This window comes from Pinus tabuliformis, chromosome Q (assembly GCF_031772625.1).
Source record: "Pinus tabuliformis cultivar Carrire ecotype Pingquan chromosome Q, CPIR1, whole genome shotgun sequence".
NCBI lineage: Eukaryota > Viridiplantae > Streptophyta > Pinopsida > Pinales > Pinaceae > Pinus > Pinus tabuliformis.
The window spans coordinates 1,109,090,312-1,109,107,664 of record NC_142296.1 but is presented as its reverse complement, the minus strand read 5'-3'; the positions used below and the strand labels follow the sequence as shown (position 1 = coordinate 1,109,107,664).

Sequence of the window (17,353 nt, the reverse complement as noted above, 5' to 3'; positions counted from 1 at the left end):
AGCAAGTCGCTCTTGAACATGACACTTTCACTATGCATCCAAGTCGGGTAGGGTTGTTCCATTCACTGGTCATATCACTATGGTTCCATCACACCATCCACATTTGGGGTTAATGCTACCAATCCATCATGTCAGTGTCGCCAGTATGTTCAAGAGAAGTCGCTCAGAGAATTCACCTATGTCTCACCCACTACAATACATTTACACTGCATTCTTTCATGACCGCCACCCTGAACCTTATATCACCAGATCATTTTCACCTCCATTAAAATCATTTGCTCCATTCCGTGTCATTGATGTGGGATTCATCAAGGCCCTCCTATGACGGATCGCTTCTTGTCGACATCAGCTCATTATCCAAGAAGTCGATCTAGGAACACCCCTTTCAGTACTTTGAAGCTTGCATGCCTCAATGACAAGTTTTTCACTTCCAGTGACAGGTTTACATCAATGGCCTTTGACTGAAAGATTTTACGTGGTGTTCGACGCCAAGTCCCTTATTCACACCACGTGAATTGTACTGCAATACCTTGAGGGTCACTATCATTATCGGTGATTCCTCTCGCACCTATTAACAACTTACATCATTGGATGGTAATCAGGCGATGTATTTCCATGTTCAACTCCAGAACGTCTCTCACATGGATCGACTTGTACTTTGAGTGAATATTTAACAAGATTGAAGACCCCGGATCTAGTTTCATCCATCCGGGCTGAATGTATATTGAGGAAAATAAAGACATCAAATGTACATCATTGTTGCACAGATAATCATCCAATCTAAGGGATGATGGCTCTACCAGAATCATCAGTCTACACTCAGATGATTGTCTGTCTCATGTACATGAAAAATGAATTTATAAAGCTGAGCATGGAAATTCCCGCCTCAGCTAGATCATGAAAAAATTATGAAGATAATGTATTGTATTGTATCTTATTACAGGTGTCCTTCCGGCTTGAAAGAACTTCGGATCCTCATGATAAAGAATTTTACTCGACATCAAAAGATTAACGACCTCATGCTTTAGGGGGCAACTGTTATAGACATTTTTGGGCACTGCAACCCCAATCATAAATGTCCATAAACTAAGGGCTCCTAAGTCCCTAAAGGTGTTGTTCCAACCCCTAAAAGAACAAAGTCAACTGATTACATCATCTCCCAGAAGTTCTCCATTAAAAACTACTCAGAACTGGTCAAAACTGGATCATTTCACTTGCTCCATGGCCAGGGTGCAATGCATCTCACCTTGTACACATGGGAAGTGCGTTGCATTTCAAAAAGCCCTTCTATGGGGTGCGATGGACGAGAAAAGACAAGTGGCGGAGATAGTTTGCGAGGTGGATGATCATGGAATCTTTCAGAAACTTCTCCTGTGACACTTGCCTCTCAGAATCACCCAAGCATGAGTAAGAGATCATCAATCTCCAAGTGGAAGCAAGAACTATCAGAGAGAAGACATTAATCAAAAACCCAGAGTTGACTCACATCTTTGTAAATATCTATATACAGATCTCTCATCCTAGAGATCCGTAGGTTGGGGGCTGGAATTTTGCACCTTGTACGGAATTGTTGTTGGTTTCTTGAGGCAACATCATAGTGTTGGGTGATCTAAGCTTTTCATGAGGTGAAGAAGGGCTTACTTGCTGAGAGGATGATGCTGGGTCAGAACAACTGGTTGTAACTCTCTTGGCTCTTTCTTGATTATCAATAAAGTTATTCAAGCTTTCCTCCATACTCTTGTGTAATTTATGTTTCATGCATTTGTATGGTCAATTTACATCTGATCCTAGATTTTTTATGATAATAGATCCATGTTCTTGTATAGTGTTATGCTGCTTTGATTCTACAGGTACTCTGTGAAGCTGGGTATACGAGAAAGAAAGTAGCAAAGGACTATCAGAAGAGAGAGGAATCGAGCAAGGAACCAAGCGCAAGAGAGAGGTTGGTCTCCTTTATTCTTCTCTCATCTATCTCTCATAAAGGAAAACGAAAGTAGTTTTACTTTGTTTGTTTCTAAGGTAGCTACCAGCCTTAGTGGGATTAGAAGTTCTGCATAGAAACTTTTCCCTGTAACAGTCCTAAACACATCCTACACATGAGAACCAACATAAAAATGATCCTTCCCTCATGTGTATGAACTTATGTTATATTTGATTTCCATTTTGCAGGATCATTCATCTCCCACCTCCTTCGATTATCACCTCTTCTAATAAGTAATTGTTTCTTTTTTAATTTATGAGAACACAAAATGGGAACGCTATATGTATCATTTTATTACTTTATTTATATTATTTATTATTTTTATTGTCATTGTGTACGCATTCAATTATAAGTAAGTTCTGGAGCGACTTTCAGACAACAAGGCTCAAAGCCATTACAAGGATATGCTCATTATGAGCTCAGCATGTGACATGTAGGAATTAAACTTTGATTGTGAGGATAACAACGTTTCTCCCAACCCCATTGATATGACATAATTTATTTATTATTAATCTAATTATCATTAGTTTTAAATGAATTTGAACTTTCTTAATTTTGTGGGCTATTATAGGTGTTTTCTTTTCTTTAGTTTTCTACTTATTTATCTTTGTAGCATCATATTTTCATCATTTTTTATCTTGATTATTAACTGCACTATGTAGTCTAAAATCTTGATTTATAAATATCTCATGCAATGTAATAAGAAGAAACATCTTACCATTTTTTTATCAATGCCCCTCCTTATGGGGCCATATAACAATATGGTTTTGAAGATTATGATTTTTTTTTTCATATTTAGTAATTTTTTATTGGAGGTGTCTCCTCTATGGTGATTAGCTTTTTTCTTTAAAATGTGGGAGGAATGAAAAGGGTATCAATACGTTAACAATGAGATCACACCAATTTTCATTTAATGATAATTTTTTGCTCTTATTTTTTATAATTGATGTACACTTTCTCTAATATATTTTCATTGAAATTGGTTCTATTTATTTGAAAATGAAAAATGGTTTTAGGGTAGTATGCTTTTATGCAACATGGATAATTTAGAAATACATTAGAATGTCCCTAGTATATGGTAGTTTTTCGGTAGTAGATCTACTTATTTTTTTCTGCATTATGTGATGGACATCAAGAGATGGGGTTTTAGACTCATAATTCTCTTACTATTTTTCTTAGTTGATGTTGATTTATATTGAGTATTAAGACATATATGATTAGTTAATGATGATTATGATTATATATCTAATGCCATGTGTTGAGTATTCTTCAATAATAAATTACTTCATGAAATTCAAATTAGCATAATGACTTCTAAAGATCAACTCTCGAGTGAGGAAAGCATTTACATGAACATATTCCAAATGTGGATGACAAATGGAAACTAACTAAAATAGTGGTGAATCGAAGTAGAAAATCTATACATTAGATTTCATAATCCGAGATCAACTTCAAGTCTTGGAGAAGTAAGTCATGCCCCGTTCCCTCTAACAATGACCTTCACTTTGGCATTGATTTATTTCCTTTATAATTTCCATTTAATTTGATGCACTTACTTTGGGTTAAGTATTTTTTTTAGAGTCAAAGTGGTTCCCTTTTTCTTCTTTTCCTTTGTATATGTTTGTTGATAACCTGATCCTAAAACAATTATCCAAAAGGGTGTAGGTTTTGATTTGTTGACCATTAACTAATTAACTGGTAGCAATGACGGTTTCAGTGTTGATGACATAATCAACAATGACCTTTTATTATTCCCTGCCTCCGGAAGAGCAGGGACTACTGTTTTCGGTCGATCATTGATGATCTGTTAAATCCTTTGTTGACCGTAAGCTTCTATGCTTTAACAAAAGTTTATCGATGGAAATTTCGGTGTAAGAAAATTATAACCAAACTTGTGAATTCTACCTCTTATTACGAGCCTCACGTGCCCCAATGTTATTTTAGCTGGGACAAGTTGCTTTATCGTAAATGTCTGAACAAGTTATTTTATGGTAAGTTTTTCAAAACAATTGTCTCAACAAGTTATTTTGCACAGGCAAACTATTTTATGCAAAGCTTCTAATCCTCCCCTTCCTGTGGAAAGCAAGTTTCCATCTGCCATTTCTTTTGGGCACTTGTCACCTCTTCTATGCTCCTGTCTCCCTTTCATTCCACCACTCTTCTACCTATCACCTCTTCTATGCTCCCGCCTCCTCTTCATTCCACCATTCTTCTATGCTACGACCTCCTCTTCATTCCCCCCACCCTCCTTCTCCATCCCCCATTTCATTCCATCCTCCATCCCCATTTCATTCCTACCTCCTCTTCATCCCCCCACCCTCCATTCTCGATTCCCCACACCGTAGACGATCAGATTGGAGGCCAACCTAAACATGAGCATGATTTATGGGAGGAGGAAGGCCCGGCCCTATGGTATTCTCCATGAAGGATTTACCTGGAAAGCCAAGTACCATTAGAAGCCTTTCTCTATGCGTTGGGTAGTTACTGTTTCTTGAAATGGATGAGGGGAGATTTGCAGAGAGAACAAATCTTCGAAGCTCTTATATTAGCCAAGAGCGAAAACTCTGTGTAAGTATAGTTGATTCTATCACCTCTATTATTACATCTATTACATGTATAAGTAAAATAATATGAAGATGCATGAACTAAATAAATGCATATGATACTTGGACGATGATACTTGGAGGATGAAGCTTATGAGTTCATAAAACAAACAGGCAAAGTGTGTACCTTTAATTAAGGTGACTGTTGGAAATGGTTTCTTTTCTTGGACTTGCTATTGAAATGAACTGAACCTGCTACTGTTGAAATGAGCTGGACCTGCTTTTGAAATGAACTGGTGAGAAACTGGTTTCATAGGCTCTCGAGGATCTGAAATCGCAACTTGTGTTGGTTGAGAACCTGTTGCACAAGTAGGCTGATGGTTTATACTAGGTGGCTAGGCTTGATGAGAACCTATTTTAGTTAGCCCAAGTTGTTGTGGAGCCACCTGCTATAGCTTGTTGAGGCTGTTGAATACCCTGGACAGGTCAATTCCTGGGTGAGGCTGCTAAATAAACTGGCCAGGTCAATTCCTGGGTGACTGTGAAGGAATGTATTGAAGAATATCAATGAATCTAGCATGTATATAAATTGTAGACTTCTAATGATAAAAAGAACGATCATATCTCTTTCCCTTGTCTTTGATTCAAGTAAATTCCTATCAATATCTGTCTCATGTTTTGTTGCACAAGGCTTAACAAAGGTTTCATATACATAGGTTGATCCCAAAACAACCCTTTCTTTTGGGATACCACAAATAAACAATGAATGCAAGCTTTGCTTCATTGTAACCATGAAATAAAAGCATATGCTAATCACTCAAAAACAATTAATACTGCAATTATGATCAAGTGCTAACACTAAAATATCAGTTGCTTTATCTCAGGCTTGTTCCTTTTTATGATTTTAAAGCACTCAAATGTAGGCTAGTGTGGAAGCCTTTCCATGACTGAAATCCTTGAACAAATTCTGCATCCGATGTAAGCTTTTTCACTAAACCCCCAATACTTAGTAGGCGGAATCCCTTCAAATATTGTTGCGGCCTGGGAGGAAAAATTTTCCCTGCATTAGACTTTCATTTGATGACGGAGTTAAGAAGATTATATCTTGAATATGAAAGTCTCTTATTTTTGTTGTCCATTTGGGCTATCACAAAAGAGACAAGTTGGGAACCACAAAATTTGACAAATTGTAAAATGGTGGTCCAACAAGATCATACGTGGTGATTTCTATTTATTTTGTATGGGACCATATATGCATGCATTACAGTTGTCTCTTTCAAAGGATTTAAGAGAACAATGTTGAGGTGTTAGCAACCTGGGTTATATTAATCTCTGTGTGGTTTTATGTATTTTATTTTCTTAGAGTTCTAAAGCAATGAGGGCATTAAAGAAATGAAATATATGATCGAGGACACCCCTGCATAGGCATTTTCTTAATGGATCTCTGAAAGTTGCGGAGGGAAACTCTGGGTATACAGGTCAATCAATTAGGTCGGGATACGCCACATAGTCTGGGCTCAGGACTAACTAGTTTGAGGCTTTTTATATTCAATGCCCCAGATAGAGTTACAGAGAAGGTTCCCAGATGTTCCTAAGATTGTGGTGTCTTTCTAGATTTAAAGTTTTACATTTAGTAACCGCCCACTTACTACCAATTGGCTTTATTCAAAAAAGAGGACCTCATAAATTAACTGAGAAGCTATGGAGGTACGAAGTCTTATTTTTCAATCCCGTTGAACCTAACAGATCTGGATACAAGTCTTTGAACTGAACATAATGTACACATAAATAGGTCCATGCACACAATAACATAGCATAATGAGACATAGAAGTCTGGAAGCTGCTTTTTATAAAATCAATTTAAATCTTAAAACTACAATTGAAAAAGTGTGAGAGTTTTTTTATAATGGCAATTTACAAGAATTTTTTTTCATATGTACTTAGTATTGCTCTTATAAAGTAGTCTCTTATAGGCAAGGACTGCAGCTATGTAGTTGCCCTTGTTTCTAAATCGTGAGATGATCTACCGTGTTCCTTTATTTGGGATCAGGTATTCCTATAAGTTTCTAAAATTCATGTCCATCCATATATAAATTATATATCATAATTATTAATTCCTTCTAAAATTTCATGATAGAAACCAAAGTAGCCAGGTGTGAGTATAACCTTTCAAAAAACAATTTTCCCCAGTTCCACTAGTAATATCTAGGAATTTATCTTGACCATTTCTCTTTTTCCTTAAAACCTCTTCGTATATATTTTCTGGGTAATTTCAATCATATAGATGCGAGAAGTGGCAATCCCAACTTAATAGGTTTACAAAAGTGATTCTTGAATTGTTGGGAAACTTTTTTAGCCTCGCATTTATCGTGCACTGTATATAATAGAGCACTTTTTTCTTTCATAGACATTAATTCCATGGTTAAAAAATCCTCTTTTGAATTGGAAAACTCCAAATATTTTAAAATTTTGGCCAACAATGATACCATATTAGCAAAGTTCCTCATATGCTTCTATACTTTTTCAATGTATAATGAAATATTTTGCTAGGTTTTAGAGCATTCAACTAGCACTTTATGTGTAATAATTTTAATTAGTTTCCAATGTAGGTCAATAGTCTACATATACTTGGATTTCCAGGTTATAGTGTTTATAGTATTTCAAACCCAACCTATTACTTGTTTTTCAATTTTAGTATTTGATATTAATTATTGTTATTCTCGAATTCCTTTCCTGGATTCCAAATTCTTGTTCATGTTTCCATTTCAATGGATTACATAAAGATATGTAGAATGTTTTGCTGAGTATTTAGCCCTTAAACTCAAAGGTTGGTGAGAGCCCCTTCTCCCTTGATGATCCATGTTAGATGTCTTCCTACAGAAGGGTTAGTAGAGAAGACCATTTCTACTCTGACTAGTAGTCTAATAAGCAAATATGAGGGTTAAGCCCTAGAAGTAGTAACCATTCATGTATAATTATTAGATATGCATAAAATATTAGTAACAGAAACTAAGTGATAGAAAATATATATAAATCGCATAAAGATTACCAAAGTGCATCACCTAAAGATAAATATTTTATTATAAAATAGCACCTACTAAGAATCTCTCCATCAGAGTGGCTAAAGGGGAGCTCCTCCTTTGGATGGTCCTTTAATGATCCTTTTTTTGTAGTTGTGATGTCTCCCTCTCTGCGAAATTGGTTCAACAAACCATATAAAGGAAAGAGAAAATAAAAAACGATTAGTTTGTAGTGGAAAGCACTTAAACGTCTCATGATAAAAAAATTGGATGATGATAATGGTCATCTAGAATGAGAAGAGAAAACATCTCCGTGTATAATAAGATGTTAGGTTAGATTTGATGTGGTCATCTAGATGACTGGAAAAGGTCAAAGAAATAGCCAATAACCTTTATGTACATAATTAACTCAAAAAATACTAATTTAGTAAGTCAATTAATAAAAACGGGTAAAATGATAAGAAATAATTAATAAACAATTAAATTACTTCTATGTGAAATGGTAAAATAAGTTAGAAATAATTTATAAATAATGATTTAATAAATTATTCCTATGAAAAGATTTGAATGGTTAAGGAATAATGAATAAATAATGTTCTATTGAATTATTCATTATTCCTATGGAGATGTAAAATGTGAATGAAAATATTTTGAATTTTCTTTACATTAGCCAATAAAAATACGAGAATAATATAAAATTAATGAATCTATATATTATTCTCATGTCAGTAAATTAAATAATTGAAATAACTTAGGGAAAGTGGTTTTGTAGGGTACTTCCTAATGTGAAATTGGGTTTTAATGTGTAAATATCCAATCTAAATGACATATTTCGGTTGACCCAATTATTTATAACTATGTGATCACTTTTTATGTGATAAAGATCCCAAAACCTAGTAGTTTTTCCCATACTGACATAGATGATAGTTGAATTAGAGAGACCAAATTGTAATGAGACTAACAAAATAACACCACAACAAGAAGAAACAATGAAACCAATGCTAGAAGAAACCCAAATATAGTTTTGAATGAAAAAAGAGACTTGTTGGAGTGAAGAGAACCATGGATGACCTTAAATTCTAGGCAATAGATCAAAGGTGGAGATAACTTCTTCTATGAACAAGAGCATTTCTTGCACCTTACAACTAAAAAACAAGCTTAAAACCAAATCCCATCATATTTCCCATAGCTTGTGAAAATACAGTAGACAACATAACAATAAGCCCAAGGATCATAATAAAGACATGTATAACATCTTCATTGCACATCACCATTATGCACAATTATTCTTACATCAAAATGTCAAAGAAAAGGTAGATACAAGTCTCACATTGCATCCTCGATCTCACATTTCGCTTCTTTAGGGCTATATTGAGCTCATTAGGCCTCTATTTTCCTATGTCTCTATTTTTGAACACCCTAACATTCTTTTCATACATATTCAAATTATTTTTTTGTGTAAGTCTCCTTTGTGATTCTGCCATACATTTGCACAATATCCTCATGCTAGTAGAAATATTACAATGTTGAAATTGTATACATATATGATAATGATTTCGCAGAACATTTTTTAATTGAAGACCCTATAACAATATCATATATTGATGCAGAGAATAGTCTGAAGAATCATAAAGCAATTTTCAAAGAAATATTGATAAACCACAATAATATGGTGGAATATATTCAGAAAAAGACAAGGAATTATTTGCATCATTCCACTCGTGACAAGCATAATGACCAAAGTGAAACTATGAAAAAGTTAGAACAATATTAAGGCAAAATTGAGTCACACGGAAATACAAAAATCATACTTAGAGCCAAGGGAGAGGGGCTCCCTCTAAAACTCAAAGTTGTGAGATATAGAGAATAAATAAATAAATAAAACTAAAAAAAAAACCCTTAATATGAATTAGAGTAGACAATTAATTGATAAAATTAATCCGCATTGAAGAACAATTTAATTCTTTAAATTTCTCTCACCAATAATACCATTTTAGGTGTTTACGTTTTCCTTACCAATAACACCAATTTAAGAATTTAACTGTTTGAATTGTCAAAAGTGGACATATGTTATCCCTCTAAGTACAAATCTATAACCAATTAAAAAGATCCATATTCTTTAATGAACATAATACACTTACGTTAAATCATTATTTCTTCAAACTCGATGTCATCATAGGAATATAAGTAATAATATCATAAACGCCATTTTCTACATTTGCAGAAACTTATGAATTGTTAATAGCATAGTCAACAATGGTCCAATGTTGCATTGTAATAAGGATTTTCTATATATTGAAATCAACCATGGTCAACCATTGTTAACCAAGTTTATTTTAGGGTTTATAACATTTATCTTAGGCTTTATATATATTTTGGGTTTATAATTTTATCCCTTGGGTTTATTATTCCTTTGGGTTTATTGCTCTAAGCATTCATATTCCTATGGTTTGATATTATTCCATTAGGTTTATAAACCCTTGGGTTTTTAGTCTTAGTCCATTGGGTTTATAATATCAATGATGGTTGATAATGTTTTATAACTTCAATCATGGTCAACCATAGTTGAATGTCACATTGTGAAAAATATTGTATCAATATGAAAATCAACTATGGTCAACCATGGTCCAATGTCGCATATGAAAATCAACCGTGGCTCAACGTCACATTTTGAGAAAGATTTTCTTAATATGAAAACCAACTAATGTTGCATTGTGACAAGGATTATCTCAAAATGAAAATCAACGATGGCCAACCATGTTCCAATGTCGCATTGTGTCAAAGAATATCTGAATATGTAAATCAACCATGGAAACCGTGGTCACATTATCCCAAAAATTATCTCTTGGTCTAACGTCACATTATGACAATGATGGTCAACCATGGTCCATCACTGCATAGTGACAAAGATTGTCTCAATATTAAAATCAACCATGGCCAACTATTGTCCAATCCCTCATTGTGCCAAAGGTTGTCTCAATATGAAAATTAATCATGGTCAACCATAGTCCAATGTCACATTGTGACAAAGATTGTGCCAGTATGAAAATCAACCTTGGTCAACCATGGTCAACTATGTTTATTTTAAGGTTTATAGTAATCATCTTATGGTTTATATACCTTGGCTTTATAATATTTATCCCTTGGATTTAATATTATTTCCTTGGCATTCTAGTGTTAACCCCTTCGATTTATTATTTCCTTGGGTTGATCATGGTCAATCATGATCTAGTCAACCATGATCAACCATTACCGACTTTGGTAAACCATGTTCAACCATGTTTTATAAAGTCAAACATTGTCAATCATGGTCAACCATGGTCAAACATCACATTGTGCCAGAGATTGTCTTGATATGAAAATCAACCACGGTTAAGCATGGTCAACCATAATCCAACGTCGCATTGTGACAAGGATTGTCTCAATATGAAAATCAATGATGGTCAACCATGTTTATTTTAGTGTTTATAATATTTATCTTAGGGTTTATATACCTTGGGTTTATAATATTAGTCCCTTGGGTTTATATTATTCCATTGGATTCATAATCTCTTGGGGTTTTAGTATTAATCCCTTGTGTTTATTATTCCTTTGGGTTTATAATATCAATCATGGTTAACCATGGTCATTCATAGCCAACTGTGGTCAACGATGGTCAATCATAGCCAATGATGGTCAATCATTGCCAACCCTGGTCAAATATTACACTGTCAACCATCGTCGAATGTTGCATGGTGAATTAATTAATTGAATGATATTAATATTAATTAATAATAATAATATGATTAAATAATTAATAATTAATTGATTAATGATTAAATATTTAATTAATGACTAAATATTTAATAATTAATTAATAATTAATAATTAAAAAAATTTATAATCATTTCAAAAGAATTATTGTTATTACTATTTTTTTTATTGTTATTAAGATTATTATTATTATCAAATATATATCATTATTAAATATTTAATTTATATTACAAATTTAAAATTAAACTATATAAATTACATTTCATATTAATAGTTAATTAATAATTAATATTCCCTGATGTGGGTGATTAATCGCGATGGTACAGTGCAACAAATCTAGGTTGGCAAGTGGCGTGGCCACATGGACACCAACACTTCGAGCCAGAAGCTCACCGCCATAATTAATGGTGATTTAATGATGTGTGAAAGTTGAGGAAACCTCACTTTGATCCATAAGATGGAGATTTTGGACCGCCCTCTCCCTATTACGCCTCCTTTGAACTGTAACTGCCTCCCCGCTGCTGCAGAGCCGAACTTGCGCACAACAATAGGGAGAAGGTGCCAGATCCTCTACTGTATTGACATGTTTGAAGGTGCCCACTTCTCGCGTAATCTACTTTGTTGCTTTAGAACTGCTGCTTCGGCCCTGAATTCTGCTTCGGAACTTCGAATTCCCCATTCTCCTGCTCCCAGTGGCCATTCTATCCCTCATCCTACTCCTCCTAGCACCCGTCGCACCATCTCCAGTGAGGCAAATATGCCTTGTTTGCAGCAGAGGATGCGATGTAGAAGGGGCACGAGCAGAGGCAGAGCAACTTGCCCTCCCTCGCTGTCCCTCCCTGACTCTATTCCTTCATATTCCTCCTCTCCATTGATAGACGCTCACTTCATGGATCGGTAACCCGCCACCCACAGTGGTAGGGGGCATGCCCAAACGGCTGGCTCTAGGTGTGCTGCAAACGCTCATCAACCTCTTGATGCCTCTCTCCCGATGATGCAACCCTGCCATTCTACCTAGTTCCAGTTTCGTTGCACGCTGGAGCCGCCGTGCATTATTGCTACCATTTTTGTTGCTTTCAGAGAGGATCCACAGAGCTCTGTTGTCCCGGCTCACATCATTCAGGAAAGGACCGACACCAGTAGAAGGAAAACTCCTGGTAGCAGCTCTGGGACTTGCAAAACTCATGGTGAAGCTCTGAACCGAACGGACACAACACCGGGACACAATACTCCAGGCATAAATACCAAAATGGAAGCAACGACGAGCGAGAAACAACACAATGAAGATAACTTTGTGTCTTACAGGTGTTTAATTGTGGAGGAACCTCTACCACCTAATGACACCTAGCAGGCCAAGGTTTATTTCACGTTTCTTTGAGCACCCAGTCACCAACTTAGGGGTCTTTTCTAATGTTTGTTGTTGTAATTGTTGTCAATTTTGTTGTTTTGTTCAAAAAACTATTCCACAATGCTATTACAGGCTGGTTCCCCTTCGTGGGCAGCGTACTTCTCGAGTTTTGGAGTAGTTTCCCCAATGAGGGCAGTCATTTTCAGTTATTGTTTGTCAAAACATGGTAAAATCTGAAAGAGGTTCAGCAGAGGCCGGTGCCTCCATGTATTATTTTTTGTTACATTAATAGAATTAGTCATATTTAGAAAAATAAAAATAAAAATATTAATATAAATTATTAATTATAATGATAATAATAGTTTTTGGGTAATATTATTTCTATTATTATATATTTATCTATGGTAGATGTAAATGAAGCCTCCGGGTATGTCAATCACGTAATATTTGTAATGCGCTTGTGCTAGTTAATAAATGGGGTTGAGCTCAGCCTAGGCCCTATATTGGGTGGAAGACCTTCGAAAGTGGATTGTGTGATTTTGGGTGGATGATCGCCCAACTTGAATTGTGCGAGTATAGATACCTATTGGGATAGTTTAATTCTCCAAAGTGACTTCCATCTTCAATCCTTCTCTATAAACTTTAAATATAAAATCTAATGAAAAATAAACCACTCTCAATAACTAATTTACAACTTTTATATATATATATTCAAAAACTTAAATAAATAAAACATAATTGGATGAAACTAATCTACGCCTTTTATATATATTCAAAAACTTAAGTAAATGAAACATAATTGAATGAAATGTCTCTAGAATGTTTGGACTCTATTTTTATTATTATTACTCTGTGCTGTGACAGGGTATATAACGCATTCAGCAATGCATTGAATTTCAAATAATACTCAATTGACCAAAAAATAATCGCTTACCTATAATGTTAACTTTATAAACAATTTTTTATTATTATTTTACTTTTATTTTTTTAACTTCTGATTAGTTAATTGGCTCCAGCGCTTATTCTCCGATGAGGTTGATTTGTAGTAGCCCCTGCTTCTCATTTGCACTCTGATTTCGCTTTTTGTTAATTACACTAGCTCCAGTATCGTCACTTAATTCAAGAATAGCCTACATCAATAACCAGCACATAAAAAAAAGCGAAAAAATATCATAAAAAACACCAGAAATAAAAATTGGGTACTTCTTCAACTATGTATCTTAAGTATTAAGAAGTACAATAATTATACTCGGAAATTGTAGAAGTAACACAAAAACAAGCTTCACTGACCTTGATTGAATTTATTTTTGTTTTAAGTTAGAATATGTTAAATATTTCATGCATGTTCTCATGAAGAAGGTATCTCTTACATACGCAACAACTATTTTATGGTATGCTCTAATGTTATTCACATACATGTCTCCTATATTTGAATTTTTATTTAAAAAATAAATAAATAAATAAAAAATAAAATTCATAAAGCTTTGTGGTTTTTGCTAGAAATGGATCACCGAGTCAAAAGCCGAAAAATATTTATAAAAAGATAAATTTTATAATTTTAAATAATGATCTTTAAAAACATACAATTAAATAAATATAGAATGAATGTATTCACTTCACCTTGATTGATTAAAAAAAATTGAATTTTTAATAAGCCATTACATATATCGAAAAAGTTTGACCATTTTAATTTTATTTTTTTTGTATTTTGAAGATGGAGTGTTCATCATTTTTATATGGTTGGTTCTTAAATTATTCCAAACACAATCAGAAATAAGAAAATTGGTTAAATAAAAAATATAACGATAAATTTTTTAAATTGGTTAAATAAAAAATATAACGATAAACTTTTTATTTAAATGTGTGGTATTTAATTTATTTTTTTATTTTATAGTTTTAAAAGAATTTAAAAAGAATTATATTATATTATATTATTTATAGTTTTGTAAATTCATAATGAATAAATGTATTATTAAAACACTCTTTGTAATAAATTATTAGTTTAAATTTTTTGTGAATTAATAAATCAAATTTTTCATGACTCTTTTATTTTTTATAAATCTTAAAAATATTATTTTAATTTAAATATAATAATAAAACATTTAAATCTTTAAAATAATAAAATAAAAATATATTTAATTGTATTTCAGATAATAGTTACCCATGGACACAATGTATTTTAATTCATCATTTATTTTATTTAAATATAATAATAAAACATTTAAATCTTTAAAATAATAAAATAAAAATATATTTAATTGTATTTCAGATAATAGTTACCCATGGACACAATGTATTTTAATTCATCATTTATTTTATTAGAGAGATTGTGTGCCCCAACATCCTTACATATAATTTATAATGGTGTGTAAATTATTTAATTTGTGTAAAGTTTAATTATCATGAAATTATTAGTTCAAATCTCATGAAGAGAACTAGAAACCAAAAACCACTTCTGAACTTATTTCACACAATCCTAATAATATAAACTCAATCCTAATAATATAAACAAAATACTCTTCCATAAACAAAGACAAATATTAGCATTCACATTATACAAAATAAATATAAATAAAAACTATTTCACAAATTACTAGTTCAAATCTCATGAAGAGAACTAGAAGCCAAAAACCACTTGTGAACTTACCTCACACAATCCTAATAATATAAACAAAATACTCTTCCATAAACAAAAATAAATATTAACATTCACATTACACAAAATAAATATAAACAAAAATTATTTCACAAATTACGCTATATCCATTAAAATCAACAAAAAAAATAAATATTAACATTCACATTAAATAATATAAATTAATATTATAAATTTAATAACAAATTCATCTCAAGACAAGATTAATGTCATAATCATCTTTATAGTTAACATATACATATATGATTCACTAGGAAGCATGCTCAAACTTCTAGAAAGAGGAACGTTGGTATTTTTAAATGACTCTATGGTATTACTTTTGCCATAAATATTATATTGAATGTCTTTTATAAGTAAATCTTGCTCTTCTACATGGTGAATGTTTCAAGTGCACTTTGTAAAGTGAGATTAAAGATTTCATTAATGATTTAAATTAATTGCATGTCTCTATGAGATAGCGTAGATTGAGATATGTAAGTACTTTTTCACTCTAATTGATTGGCAAGCACTTCGTGCATAAAGTAAGATTATGATTGGTAAGGAGGTTGTTTCATTTCGAGAGGTTGGGTCTCTATCTTTTTATTGGGAGATGGAGAAGGAAATTGCCCCAAAAAAACCTTAATGCCAAAGGGATTTTACATTTTAATGACGTGGGAAAGGAAATTATCAAATACCATACAAATTGTAATTGCTTTATAATATTGGGTTTTATGTATGACTTTTTTTGGTTTTTTATTTTATTTTATAAATTAATAATTTAATATATGTCCACATAAAAAAATAGAGTCATGATTCAACTTTCAAATATATATATATATATATATATATATATATATATATATATATATATATATATATATATAGATAGATAATAAATGTGTTTTTTCAAATTGTAGTTAATATTGATTTTTCTGAAAAAAATAATTGACCATTTCAATATGATAAGTTTTATTATTTTAGATGAGAAAGAGTCCATTTCTAAAGGTGAAAAAGGTGAAATTTTATTATTTTGTTTTTCTTAAAATTAAATAATATATAAATTAATGATATTGCTATTTTTCATACCTTTGAAAGATTAATAATTAAGCTATGTGACAGGGAAACCTAGTTATGTGACTTTGTTTATATATTGTGCAGAGTGAATGGTCATTGCTATTAATCACCTTTTAATTAGATTGTTGTGATAGTTAGTTCCCTACATGAAAAACAAAAAGGGCTCGTTTATTTGGCATTCAAAAGTCAATTTCAAATGTTTTATAATTTTTGCATTTCATTTTTACTTAATTTTATATAAATGGAAATATTAATGTTGTTTATAGATCTTTTTGCCATAGATAAAAAAATTAATTTAAAACCCCATAAAAATATTTAATTTAAAAGATGACTTTGAACTACCAAAGCTTTCATCTTTAAATATTAATATTTGAAATTTTAATAGTTAAAATAAATTATAAAACGTTATTAAATATTATAAATTTATAATTGGATGAACAATTACCTCCATCACTTCCAATGATAGTTTCAAGTAAAACAAAAACGTATAACGATAAGCAAATCATCTATACTCCAAATATTATAAATTTATATTTTTATGAAGAATTACCTTCCTAAATTCCCGTTATAGTTTCGAGCAAAACAAAAAAATATAGTGACAAAGAATTACCTTCCTAAATTCCCTTGACAGTTTCGAGCAAAACAAAAAAATATAGTGACAGGGAAATGCTTTATTTTTAGTGTCAAAGAGAACCTATTGTTAAATATAGATTCCCTAATGCTTCCATATACAAAGTACCATTTAATAATAGAAAGCTAGTTTGGGAAAAAAACATGAGTTAGCTTTTGAGGTTTACCTTTTTCTCATAAGAAAAAAATGCTCCCTCTATTATAAAAAAAAAAACAATACATATACATGGTTCATAGCATCATCTATCCAGTCAAATATGTCTTGGATTAGTAAGTACCAGAGTATTATAAAAAATTATACCAGACTATCGAACGAGATAATAAAAACTTAGATATTATACAAAATTAAGTACAAAGTCGAAACATAAT

The 17,353-nt window shown here is 32.2% G+C and overlaps 1 pseudogene; it reads right to left on the bottom strand.

Moving 5' to 3' along the window:
* Positions 1–4,757: 4,757 nt before the first annotated feature.
* LOC149223392 (uncharacterized) lies at positions 4,758–12,483 on the bottom strand (annotated as a pseudogene).
* Positions 12,484–17,353: the final 4,870 nt, after the last annotated feature.